Here is a 14,557-nt window from a genome sequence, read left to right as displayed (position 1 = left end):
TTTGTAGTTTTTGAGTCAAACTCATTGACCCATATTTCATGAGTAGTGGTTCATAAGAACCCATCATATTTCATAACTAGTGGTTCATAAGAGCCCATCTCTCATGAGAATGAATAGTCCACTTAGCACTCATTGAATCTAGGTGATGTTCACATGAGTGAAGCATTAGGCCTATTCAAAAAGTCACACATCTCGATACCAACCAAACTAATACAATTTGAGAGGTCAACCACTTGCATTATATTATATAAATAAATTAATGGGAGCATCAAACATCAATCTCAAGCTAATGCATTTCACATTTTCTTGGCTTAAATATGACTTTTTTCCTTAAGAAAATGGTTTATTTTTGGCAAGGAAAGATTGTGAGGAAATGCTTGGTTGTTTAATGATTTTTTTGATATTATTCATTTGTAAAAAAAATAGCATATCTTTATTGATTTTTTTCAAGTATTCAAAAAGTTGAAATATTCTATCAACAATGGTTGCTTTTTAATATTTTTAGAGATTGATTTTGATGTTTTATGTATGTATTTTTAAGTTAAATTTGTAAGTATGGAAATGATTTTGGATTTCAATTAAATTTTTCATATGGGTTTCAGTTAGCTTTTTTTTCTTTTTTCGAGAGGATGGAGAAGGTACAAGATGCCCTACATCAATGGTGGTTTGTGGAGAGTCAAAAAATTGATTCAATCAATCAAAGAAGAAGAGGGGAAAGTGAGAGAAAGGGTTCTTAATGACACTTGGTGGTCCAATATTAAGTAAAAAAAAAAAATTGTCTACTTTGTATTTATTTCTAATTTATATTATTAATAGTGTTGATGTCATAATTTTTAAATTTTGCTTGCAGATATATTTTCTCTTACATATCACGTATTGTGGGGTAATTAGGTATGTGGATATAGATTGTCTCAAGCCTTGGAGAGATTCATGAGACTTTTGATAGGATGTTTGATCAAATAAAGTGATCAATTTGTGACAAGGATCCTAGATAACAATTCTATGAGGAGCATATCAAACCTATTATCATAAAGAGGTGGAACACAATGTACACCCATCTTCATATGGTTGCATATGCTCTTAATGTCAAGTGGTGCACAACTAGAATTGGTTGAATTCTTCCTTTTGAAGATGGTGAGGTGAGGAATTTATGAAAGCCATTTGTAAGATGTATAGCAATTAGGAAAAAGTACTAAAAGAGTATTAGCTTAAAAAAAATTTATATTTAGGGTCATATATTCGACAACTAGAGGCTTTATTAGATAGAGCCACTATTGCATAGAAAAACCCACCGAGTGGTGGAAATTTCATAGGAAGGGCACAATAAAGTTGAACCAACTTGTTATTCATCACTATAGAGAGGAATCAATCCACCTATGGCTTTATTCACTCAATCAAGGGAAACATGATTACCTCTAAGCATACAAAACAACTAGTTGTGGTGCATACCTTGAGACTTCAAGACTGGTAGAGTATTGAGTATTGATGGACTTTGATATCACATTGTGATTTTGATCTTGAAGATGTTAGGAAATTGATGAGGAGGTGCAATTGAGATTGGTCAAGGTTACATTATACAAAGCACAACTTCAACTAGAGAGTGACACAAATAGCTCTATTGATATTGATAGCCTAGATATAAGGCATAATTGTATTTAGAAATTTGAGACTCAAGTTTAAACCTTACATTTTAATTTGAATCTCTAAACTTTAAAATTTGAACAATCAAATATTGTTGTTCTACTATTGTCATGGTTAAATTATGGTTTTGTTGTTGAACTAGTACTAGTATACTATTATCATGATTAAATTATATTGTTGTCATGTTTAAATTTAAGTATCGCCCTCTATCTCTACTATTATAATGTTGTTATTTCTATTATACTACTAGTTAAACATAAGGTGGTTGTTATACTTGTAGAAATGTCATTGAACGTAGATAAAAAGATGTTTAATTGACTAATACTACAAGTTTTCTTCATAACATTTTAGTTGACATGGGCCCATGAAATCCTAAGGGGTTTTGTAATTCACAAAGAAAGTCATCCAAGCCTAGGGCTTTGTCATTCAACCTTTCATTCAAGGTACAATCTAACTCATAAAGAGATAGGAAGTCAAATATCATTCATTAAGTCTTTAAGAGATTGTACTAGACAACACCATAACAAGTCTACAAGATTCATTCACACTTGTCAATGGAATCTTGGGTTTGAAAGACTAGATTGTAATGTTTGTATTTCTTGACAAAGGTATTAACATAACTGACCTTGTTGTCTTGTATATTATTGTGTTCAAGTATATGCAAATGGAATAATATATAACATCAATGAAAAAATGGTGTTGAGGTTGAGGTTAATTTCAAACAATAAGATTAACAAAGGAAACATGAATTGCTTATTGTTGACATTTAGGACAATAAAAACCCTATATCTAAGAGGATACGAGCCTTCACATATAAGAATGTTGACTCGTGTTCAATGTTAGAGGCCCTAATACATGTGAGATAGATGGAGTCACATGGAGAGGGGCTTCCTAAAAAAAAATCAGTGGGTGCTACTGAGATTTTTTAGGATTATTTTAAAGTATATGGTCCCGTGAATTTTGTAGTTAAGTTTAATTTTAGAATCTTATGCTCCAAAAATTACAGAAGGAACTGCATTATTTAGCATGTACAAGGTAATAACTAACAAATTTTTTAAAAAAAATTGGTGAAAATTGAAAAACTTGAGATTGATGAGGAGGTGCGATTGAGATTGGTCAAGATTCCTTTGGACAAAGCACAACTTCAACTAGAGAGTGACACAAATAGCTCTATTGATATTGATAGCCTAGATATAAGGAATAATTCATATTTAGAAATTTGAGACTCAAGTTTAAACCTTAAATTTTAGTTTTATTTTCTAAACTTCAAAATTTGAACAATCAAATATTGTTGTTATACCATCATCATGGTTAAATTAAGGTTTTGTTGCCAAAATAGTACTAGTATACTCTTATCATGATTAAATTATATTGTTGTCATGATTAAATTTAAGTTTCGTCCTCTATCTCTACTATTATAATGTTTAACTATTGCTATTAAATAGTACTAGATAAACATAAGGTTGTTGTTATACTTGTAGAAATGTCATGGAACATAGATAAAAAGATGTTTAATGACTAATTCTACAATGTTTCTTCATAACCTTTAAGTTGATATGGGCACATGAAATCCTAAGAGGTTTTGTGATTCACTAAGAAATCCATCCAAGCCTAGGGCTTTGTCACACATCCTTTCACTCAAGGTACAATCTAACTCATCAAGAGATAGGAAGTCAAATGCCATTTATTAAGTCTTTAAGAGATTGTACTAGACAATACCATAACAAGTCTACAAGATTCATTCACACTTGTCAATGGAATCTTGGGTTTGAAATACCATATTGTAATGTTTGTATTTCTTGACAAAGGCATTAACATAATTGACCTTGTTGTCTTGTATATTATTGTGTTCAAGTATATGCAAATAGAACAATCTATTACATCAATTAAAAAATGGTGTTGAGCTTGAGGTTAATTTCAAACAATAAGATTAACTAAGGAAACATAAATTTCTTATTGTTGACATTTAGGACAATAAGAACCCTATATCTAAGAGGATATGAGCCTTCACATATAAGAATGTGTTAGGGTTTCAAGCAGATCTGAAGCAAATATGAACTAACAGTTATATGCAGATTTAAATACAAAAGATAAAGAAATAAAACAGGACACAGATAACACAGAGATTTAACGTGGTTCACCCAGAATGGGTTACGTCCACCATACACAGTCGTCCAATCTTTCTTATTATCCAGCAAAAATAGTACATCAACCTTACAATGCCTTAAGCATCCCAGCTGCTTATAACATGCGTTTTTTAGGGCAAAAACAAAGTCGGCCTTTTTAGGGTTTTATTACAATGTCGGTTTTCATCAACGAAAAAAACGGCAAAAAAATTTTCTCGGGGGCTGCCGCCCTCGAACCCCTGCTTTTCTCGGGAGCTGCTGCCCCCTAACCCCTACCTGGGGCCCAGCCCAGCCCTGGACCTCGACGAGGATACGTGCTAAGTGTACAGTACTTTGCTGATCAGTCGCCACATTTCAACAATCTCCCACTTGGAGATTGATCAGGCTCCACACCGAACAATCTCCCACTTGGAGACTGATACTACACGACACCACTGTACATGCAACATCCGCTGGATAAAACACTAGGACTTGACTGGTATAAATTCCACAATTATCAATCAAGAAGACCAACAGAAACTGATGAATAAATCATCTTCTCCTATGGAACTGCCTTCGTGAACATATCGACAGGATTCTCACTTGTGTGAATCCTCTCAAGCCGTAACTGACCCTCCTCCAAAACAGTCCGGATGAAGTGGTACCTGAGCTGAATGTGTTTTGTCCTTGAATGAAAAGCAGAGTTCTTCACAAGATGAATGGCACTCTGGCTATCAGTATACAATGGGCGATCCTCCTGTGTCTGACCCAATTCCTCCAGAAAACATTGTAACCAAATCATCTCCTTGCTGGCTTCTGTAGCAGCAACATACTCAACTTCAGTGGTTGAAAGTGCAACAACCTTTTGCAGCCTAGAAACCCAACTGACTGCAGTTCCCCTTATAGTAAAAACATACCCTATAGTACTCCTCCGTGAATCAATATCACCCGCCAGATCAGAGTCAACAAATCCACTTAGAGCAGCATTAGATCCTTAGAAACATAATGCCTTCATAGTAGTTCCTTTCAAATACCAAAGAATCCATTTCACAACATTCCAATGTTCCATACCCGGATTACTCATAAACCTGCTCACAACTCCCACTGCATGTGCAATATCTGGCCTTGTGCATACCATTGCATACATCAGACTGCCAACAACTGATGAATACGGGATGTTAGACATTTTATTAACCTCTTCCTGTGCCTTTGGGCACATCTCCTTAGTAAATTTGAAATGATTAGCCAAAGGTGTACTAACTGCTTTTGCATCCTGCATGTTAAATCTTTTCAACACCTTCTTTATATACTCACTTTAGGACAAATTCAAGGTTCTATTTTTCCTGTCCCATGTAATCCTCATATCGAGAATTTGCTTAGCTGCACCCAAATCCTTCATAGCAAATGACCTGGCTAATTTCTGTTTAAGATCATTTATATGTTGCATGTTAGACCCGGCAACAAGCATGTCATCAACATAAAGCAACAGGATAATATAACTGCCATTATCAAATCTCTTAAAATATACACAATGATCAGAATGACATCTATGATAACCATGTTCAGCCATGAAACTATCGAATTTTAAATACCATTGTCGGGGTGCTTGCTTTAGGCCATACAGACTTTTCTTCAACCTGCACGCCAAGTTCTCCTTACCTTTGACCTCATATCCCTGTGGTTGCAACATGTAAATTTCCTCCTCCAAATCTCCATGGAGAAAAGCTGTTTTGACATCTAATTGTTCAAGATGTAAGTCATCTGCAGCCACAAGACTAAGTACAGTTCTAATTGAAGTCATTTTTACAACTGGAGAAAATATTTCATCATAATCTATACCCTTTTTCTGTGCAAAACCTTTTACCACAAGTCTGGCCTTATATCTTTTCTGACCTCCTTCCTCCTCCTTCAGCCGATAAACCCATTTGCTAGGCAAGGCTCTTTTTTCTGCAGGTAAAGGGACTAAGTCCCAAGTCTTATTTTTCATCAAGGAGTCCATCTTCTCTTTCATGCCTAGCTCCCACTATTGTTTGGCATCTACCTGCATTGCTTCTTCATATTCTTCTGGTTCACCAGAATCAGTTAATAAAATAGAATACAAAGAAGGAGAAAATCTTTCAGGGGGTCTACTTGTCCTCGTAGAACGTCTAACACTTGCAGGAGTTTGTGGGACAATCTGTTGTTACTGAGCATCAGGTACCTGTGGCATTTCATTTTCAGGAATCTCATCCAACACCACATATTCTTGTTTGTCCTGTTCATGCTTCTTTTCCTGAATCTGTTCTTTATACATAACCTTCTCATTGAATATAACATCTCTACTTCTAATTATTTTCTTATTTTCAAAATCCCATAATTGATAGCCATATTCATCTATCCCATATCCAATGAAGGTACATTTCTGAGATTTAGCATCAAGCTTGGTTTTGTTTTCTTTATCAACATGGAAAAAAGCTTCGCAACCAAAAGTTTTTAAAAAAGAATAATTTACCTTTTTACCAGTCCATGCCTCCTCTGGAATACCACCATCCAAAGGGGTTGAAGGTCCTCTATTTATCAAATAGATAGCAGTATGTACAACATCTGCCCAAAAATGTAAGGGCAATCAGCATGCAATCTCATGCTCCTCACACGTTCTATGATAGTCCTAATCATTCTCTCTAACACACCATTTTCCTGTGGAGTTCCTGGAACTGTCTTCTGCTTTCGAATCCCATTTAAGGAACAATAATCTTCAAATGCTTTGCTGCAATACTCACCTCCATTATCTAATCTGAGACACTTCAACTTTTTTCATATCTCATTCTCAACCAAAGCTTTCCATTTCTTAAAAGTTTCAAAAACATCCGATTTTTGTTTTAGGAAATATACCCATGTTTTTCTGGTTGAGTCATCAATAAAAATAACATAATAACAAGAGCCACCAAGAGATGATACCTGAGCCGGTCCCCATACATCTGAATGTACAAGCTCTAACTTCTCACTCTTCTTCTCTTTCCCAACCTTGAGAAATCTGACTCTTTTCTGTTTACCATAAACACAGTTTTCACAGAACTTTAAATCAATCTTCTTTAGTCCTGGCAATAGATTTTTGGAGTGAAGGATTTTCATCCCTTTCTCACTCATGTGCCCAAGCCTATGGTGCCACATTATCGAATCTGTTCTTGCAACATTTATTGTTGTTGTCGCTACAGTAACTTTATCTGTAGTAGCTAAGGTAAATTAAGTGTTACCAGTACACAGATATAATGTGCCTACCTTCGCACCTTTAGCTACTACTAATGATCATTTAGTGACCTTCCACATACTATCTGAGAAGGTAACTATGCAACCTTCACTACCTAGTTGCCCTGCAGAAATTAAATTTCTTCTTAAATTAGGAACATGTCTTACCTCCTGCAGAAACCAGTCATTACCATTCTGCAACTTGATCTTTATCTTTCATTTTCCAACAATTTGATAGGGCTCATCATCACCCAAATATACCTGTCCAAAATCACCTTGAACATAATCTAGAAAATATTTTCTATGGGGTGTAGCATGAAATGAAGCCCCATAATCTATTACCCAAGAATCATTAACATTATCCAAACATAAGATTAAAGCATCTTGTAAAGTATTACTTGCAATATTAGCTTCCTTACTATCATTTTCTCTTTGTTTTTTCGAGACCAACAGTCTTTCTTTAGATGACCAGGCTTTCCGTAGTACCAGCAATCTTTCTTTCCTCTAGATTGAGAGTGTCCTTTCTTTGACTTCCCTCATGACTTCTCATTCCCAGGGCCTTTTCCTCTTTCCTTTGATCTTCCTCTGTTCTCCACATTCAAAACACTACCCGATGATGTTGGAGTCTCACCTGTTTTTTTCCTTCGCATTTCCTCGCTTAGGATAACACCAACAATATCCTCAAATACCAAAGTATTTTTACCAGAGACAGAGTTACTTATAGCCATAACCAAGCTATTCCAGCTTTCTGGCAAAGAACATAAAATCAAGAGAGCCCTAACCTCTTCTGCAAAGGTAATTTTTACCGAAGACAATTGACTGGTAATTGTATTAAATTCATTTAAGTGCTCCGCTACAGATTCTCCCTCACTCATTTTCAAATTAAACAAACGCTTCATAAGAAATACCTTATTCGAAGCCGAGGGTTTCTCATACAATTTAGCCAATGTTGCCATCAAATCTATAGTCGTTTTTGCTTCTATTATATTGAATGCTACAGACGACGCAAGGCACAATCGATTGGATCCCAGTGCCTTTCTATCTAAAATGTCCCACTCATCATCTGATATTGTGGTCGGTTTCTTTGCCTTTCCTTCCAATGGCCGCCACAAATCCTTTTGATACAAATAATCCTCCATCTGCATTTTCCATAACTGATAATTCTGGCCGTTAAACTTTTCGACCTTGAATTTGGAATCCTCCATTGCTTCCACTCAAATCTAAAAGTCCTGCCAATTTACAGAAAACCTCGCTCTGATACCAATTGTTAGGGTTTCAAGCAGATCCGAAGCAAATATGAACTAACAGTTATATGCAGATTTAAATACAAAAGATAAAGAAATAAAATAGGACACAGATAACACAGAGATTTAACGTGGTTCACCCAGAATGGGTTACGTCCACCATACACAGTCGTCCAATCTTTCTTATTATCCAGCAAAAATAGTACATCAACCTTACAATGCCTTAAGCATCCCAGCCGCTTATAACATGTGTTTTTTAGGGCAAAAACAAAGTCGGCCTTTTTAGGGTTTTATTACAATGTCGGTTTTCATCAACGAAAAAAATGGCAAAAAAATTTTCGTGGGGGCTGCTGCCCCCGAACCCCTGCCCGGGGCCCAGCCCGGCCCTGGACCCTGACGAGGATACGTGCTAAGTGTACAATACTTTGCTAATCAGTCGCCACATTTCAACAGAATGTTGATCCATGTTCAATGTTAGAGGCCCTAATACATGTGAGATGGATGGGGTCACATGGAGGGGGGCTTCCTCAAAAAATTTCAGTGGGTGTTGCTGAGATTTTTTAGGATTATTTTAAAGTAGATGGTCTCATGAATTTTGTAGTTAAGTTTAGCTTAGAAGCTTATGCTCCAAAACTTACAAAAGGAACTGCATTATTTAGCATGTATAGGGTAATAACTATAAAATAATTTAAAAAATTTGTGAAAATTGTAAAACTTGAGATGATTGACAAGTGGTAGAAAAAAAGCGTAAGTTGGTGGGGCAATTTCTAGTCCCCTATCTTTTCCACCCGCTTAATCTTGTAGCAATTGTTTTTTCTCTCCATGGGACCTTCTAATCCTTAAAAATAGATCCTAAAGCCCCTCCACGAGACCCCATGGAGAGGGGCTTCCTAAAAAAAATCAATGGGTGTTGTTAATTTTTTTTATGATTATTTTAAAGTAGAGAGTCTCATGAATTTTATAGTGTAGTTTAAAGGCTTTAAAGTTTAAGCTCTAAAATTTAAGGAAGTTGGTGGTCTCATTCATTTTGTTATTCTACATATTCAATTCAAATGAGGAAACAAATATTAAAAATTAAAAAATTAATTGATAAAATTTTAAAAACAACAAATGCTTGACAAGTGGCAAAAAAAAACCTAAGTTGGTGGGGTAATTTCCTTTTCCACCCCCTCAAATCTATAGCCCTCAACAGTAAGGGATGCTAGTTTTTAGAGAAGATTCAAATTAATCCTATAGCAATTTTTTTTGACTTCATGGGACCTCCCACCCCTTAAAAGTAGATCCTCAAGCCCCCCTCAAGCAACCCCACCCTAAGTACACCTCTTCATGTTATTTTTAATGTCCTAGATAAGAGGTATTCTTCTAAATGTAAATAAAAAGGAGATTTCCTCTCCATAGCATAGACTATCAGACATAATGAGGATAATTTTAATTATAGTGAAAGCAAATAACACAAGGAGGCAAGCATCTATCACTTGGAGGTGGTTTGTTCAATTTTCATGTGGGCGACATTAGCATGGCACAACAAAGGGTTTGCACCAAAAACATGTTTGAATGAATCATATAGAATTCCTCAATCCTTAATGGAAGATATGCACTATGCAAACATAATCATATGTTGTATGGTTACTCTCATAACTAACCAGTTTATGTAGTTTTTAAAGTAATTGGAGTATTGTGGTTTTTGTTTTTTAAACAAAGATAAATTGGTTCGGCTCAAAGGAGATGAGAAACTCAATTTGTATCTATATCATGCTTCAAGGCATGCCTCATGAAAAGCGAAGAGAGCAAATGAAGTCCTTCTAAGATATCAACCAAATTAGCAATACATCCATATTATGTGAATAAAGAGAGTGGATCTGTTTTTCATGTTGCATTGTAATAAACATGCAATGTCCCCTTTCTAATTTGCCCTAGAATTTGCCTTAAGATCACAATTGTAACAATTTAGAGTTAAGGTTATGTCTTACCAAATAAATATCTCCTTAATGATGCAATCTTGGATTTGAATCCTACAATCACAACATGAACAACATATGTTAATATATACATATATATATCTTTAATTATTAAGGCTAGGCAATTACACCATATTCATCGATTGTCAATAATACAAGCATATTAGGGTTTGGGAGAAGGGACATGATGGTTCCACCTGAAGCCATTTCTACACCAAGCCCAAGAGTAGATGTCTAACACAACTCTCTTGCTTGGTAGCTTGTATCTTCTTTCCCCATCAATGTCTCATCCCCTAAAAGACACTTGCCATCTCGTTAAATTGAATGAGGGTCATAAGTGGGTTACTTGGCTCTCTATGTAAGTGCCCTCTAGTCCTAGGAGCCATTACGGTCAACTCTAGAATGGCCTACTTACTTAGCCTTGTATACCCCTTTTGCTTGCACCCCAGGCCCTTCCTACAAGATGGATTTCAAACAATTAAGCATATCTTATATTCTATCATATAATCATACACTTAAGCATTGTCTATTATGCAGAAGCAATGTGTATGCAAATACCACCAACGATTGTGAAAGTATAGAGTGTTGAGAATGACAAATTTGAAAATAATATCAAACTATTTGATGCTCTACAAAAAGGGAAGGTTAGTCAATGATATCAAGACACAAACAAGAAGAAAAGGGAAACCGTTAGTGTCAGAAATCACAAACAAAATACTTTCCTACACAAGCATATCAAAAGAGATATCAAAAGCATGATAAAATATCTAACTAAGAAGGTAAATATGATGAGGCATCTCCAAATGCCTCCTAACATGCTCTTGGTTTCTTCTCCCTTGTTCCTCTCCTCTCCAAGTTCCAAAATAGTGTAGCTCTCAGCAACTTTTTGCACTATGGATGCTTATGGAGGTTCGAGATTGAAGTATTTGCTCTAAATATGAATAAAAAGTTAATACTATGCTATTGATACTAAAATGATTTATTTTAACCAAAATGACAATATTATTAGTTGATTATGCTAAAATGCTCTCTCAAAATGCCTATAGCTTAAATGCATACAAGTTTTTAGGATCTGGATTATGAAGAAATGAGCTCTATTTATAAGAAAAATGGAGCAATGGATGGCTGAGATTGAGTAATCTCAACAAGGGTCAGGATTGAATGATTTGAGATCCATGTGAGGGCTTTCAACCCAATCCCAGGATGACAAGTGTCAATGTGAGATAGGTTGAGAGGAGAGGGAATAAGCATTAAATGTTTGATATGACCTTGGGAGTTAAGGTCAAGGTTAGTTGAATGAATAAACTCTTTATTCAAAGAATAAAGCTTTTATCCAATGGATAAACTCTTGTGCAAAAGCACAAGGGATAAACATGGTCAAAGCAATAAATGCTTGAGGAGACACATGAGTGCAAGTTGAAATAACCATACATGGCTATGTAAGAGCCATTAATGGTCATATAAAAACCATTAGTGGTTTTGAAAGACTTTGGAGGTTAAATTGTTGAACACACAAAGCATTAAATGATTTTCAAAGACTTTGGACTCTTTGAGAAGTGACTTAAAGTTGCTTAAGAATGTGACAATAATTAGGGAATGGATTAGGCTTATTAGGAAGGGTTTAGAAGAATCTAGAAGGGGTTTAGGAATGCAAGTGAGTTTGGTGGGTGAGGGAAAATAGGATTTTATTAAAATAAAAATTCATTTATTTTAATAAATGTGTGCAAGTTGCATTTGTAAGAAAATGCAAGTGGAGGGGGGGGGGGGGAATAAATTATTTAAATAAATGTTTTATTTAATTTATTTAAAAGAGGAAAAAAGGGGATTTTATTAAATAAATAGATTTTATTCATTTAATTGATTTGAATTTGGTTTAATGAATTAATTAAAATAAATTGAATAATTTATTTAATTAATAGGAGAATGTTTGAAGATGAATTAATTAAATATTAATTTAATTAATTGATGGCCAGTGGATTTTTAATCAAATAAATAGTAATTATTTATTTAATTAAGCTGGACAGATTTGTGTGACTACACTATTAATTTAAGCTTGATCTGAAGATTAATTCTTTTGATGTATTTGTTGTTGGATGACCAAAGGTTTGATATGACATTCCTTTATTTCCTTTATAAGAATAATTTCTTCTTCAATCTACTAAATGTCTTCTTTGGTGTGATTTTTGCTTATGTGTTTTCTTCCTCCCTTCATTCCATATCCTTTTATACTATCATATTTTATTGAGCAAACACATCTTTTGGAAAAGAGACATCCATTTAAATTAGGGTCATGCCTCCTCATTGTTATCTTGTCAGATCTGCATTTCTTATTTAAATCATATATGCACTTTTGATTCCCTTCAATATTCCTCTCTCAAATGAGGTTCTCTTCTTCCTTTTATATCTCATGTTTGAGAGAGTCACAACTTTTCATTTCATGTCTTTTGACCATTCATTAACTTAATTAAATTTTAATTATATTTAATCATATTCTTTTATATTTAAATTTTATTTTAAATTTTTATTCTTTTACGTTTTAATTTTATTATTATTATTTATTATTAAATTCTATTACAAAAGTGGAGAAATTACAAAACACTAAGAGAGCATATCATTAGGATAGTTTAGAAGATATAAATTGTGAAGATGTCAATGATTTGTCTCCCGATATTCATCCAAGATAGAGTAGTCTGTTCTGTAGAATTGTTCTGATGTTAAATCTTTTCATTCTCAAATTCTTGAGTTATAGTTTCATATATTATACTATTTTATCCAGTTTGTAGGTTCTGTAATTATGTCATTATTATTTTGGAATTGCCAAATTCAAAATTTTGAAACATTTTTAATGTTTCAAGCTGTTATGATTTATAGTGTCTGAAATTATTACACCTCGAAAGATTAGTAATCTCTTATCTTGAAAACTGCATATCCAAATCCATACCTACACCCTAGTAAATTGGGGCCTCTCGATGTGCAGGCAAAATAAAATTGCTCATTCTCAAGTATTTGTTTCTAGACTGAATAATAATCCTTAGAAATCTGGGAGGAAACTGAGGAATGATGAAATTACAACCTCAAAGTGGTTGTTGGAAGAATCTTAATTTTCCAGTTATAATGTTACAAATTGTAAACTGAAGATCCACGACAAGCTTCAGAACTACAAGGCATAGGGAGTAGTTAAAAAACTGCTTTCTTGTCAATGATGAATTTCACTTCCTGTATTAACTAATAAAATAATAAAGCATATGCTTCACTTGACCATGTGTAGAAATCATGTCCTTCTCATGAGTTACAGATATGCCTGTGCAATGCAAATTAGAAATTGTTTTGGCTATACATCTTCTATAAATAACCATTAGAACCGATTGTACCATTCTTCATCTGTATGATGGTTACCTTTCTGAACTAGAGTGGTTGTGTCCCCTAACTCCAACTCACCCCCTTGTGAAACTCTTTCTGACTCTCCATTTGAAAAATGACACAATCTCTTTAGAGTTTTGCCTTTTGTCTCGGGTATGTACATATTGTTGGAAGTGGAGACACTCTAAGAGCGCGGGGGGGGTGAATCAGAGTGTAACAATTTTGATAAGAACTCCTTAAAACTTGACAACCTTGTTTAACAATAAGCACAGATGAATGACAGTGAAAATGCGAGTTGTAAATCTGAACAAATGAGACTTAACATCTTAAAACAACACTATTATCGAAGCAAGTAAAACAGATCATTCAAAAATAAGAACAGATGAAAAATCTTGATTTATGCTTTTCAGAAAACAAGATGTTTTTGATTCTTTTACAAAACATAAAACAGCTAAAAGTGTATTGCAAAGATTACATCACATAAATTCAAACAGAGCTGAGTATGAAGTAAAAAGAGCAAAAGACATGAAGTATCAAAGCGTTGACTAGTAAGACAAACTGAGACAAGATTGGGCACATAACACCATAATTTTCATGAGTGGAAAACCCTCCTGGGGTAGAAAAACCACTCGGTAAAAGATTCCTTATATTATTTCAAAGAGCACCAACTCAGTACACAAAATTTAGAAGCCATAAAGCCTCAAGGAGCACCAACCCCTCTGTCTTATCCAATATATAAAAAAAATCCAACTCAAGCTACAGTCACTGGTAGCTTTATGATTGCACTTAGTTCTGCAGTCACAAAACTATCAATGATTGGAGCGAGTATAATATATCAATCTGTGCAAATGGTTCTCACTAAATAATTTTGCAACAATATTCTTCATGTCTCTGTATAGCAGACAAAGAATGATAACATTCTTTAAAGATTAAACACTATCAGAGAGAAAACTCAATCTCTGAACAACAAAGATAATTCCAACCACTGTAGCCACATGTACTCTGCAACAAAACAGAGTAATAA

This window comes from Cryptomeria japonica, chromosome 6 (assembly GCF_030272615.1).
Source record: "Cryptomeria japonica chromosome 6, Sugi_1.0, whole genome shotgun sequence".
In the NCBI taxonomy this organism is placed as follows: Eukaryota; Viridiplantae; Streptophyta; class Pinopsida; order Cupressales; family Cupressaceae; genus Cryptomeria; species Cryptomeria japonica.
Note: the sequence above shows the minus strand (reverse complement) of the source record.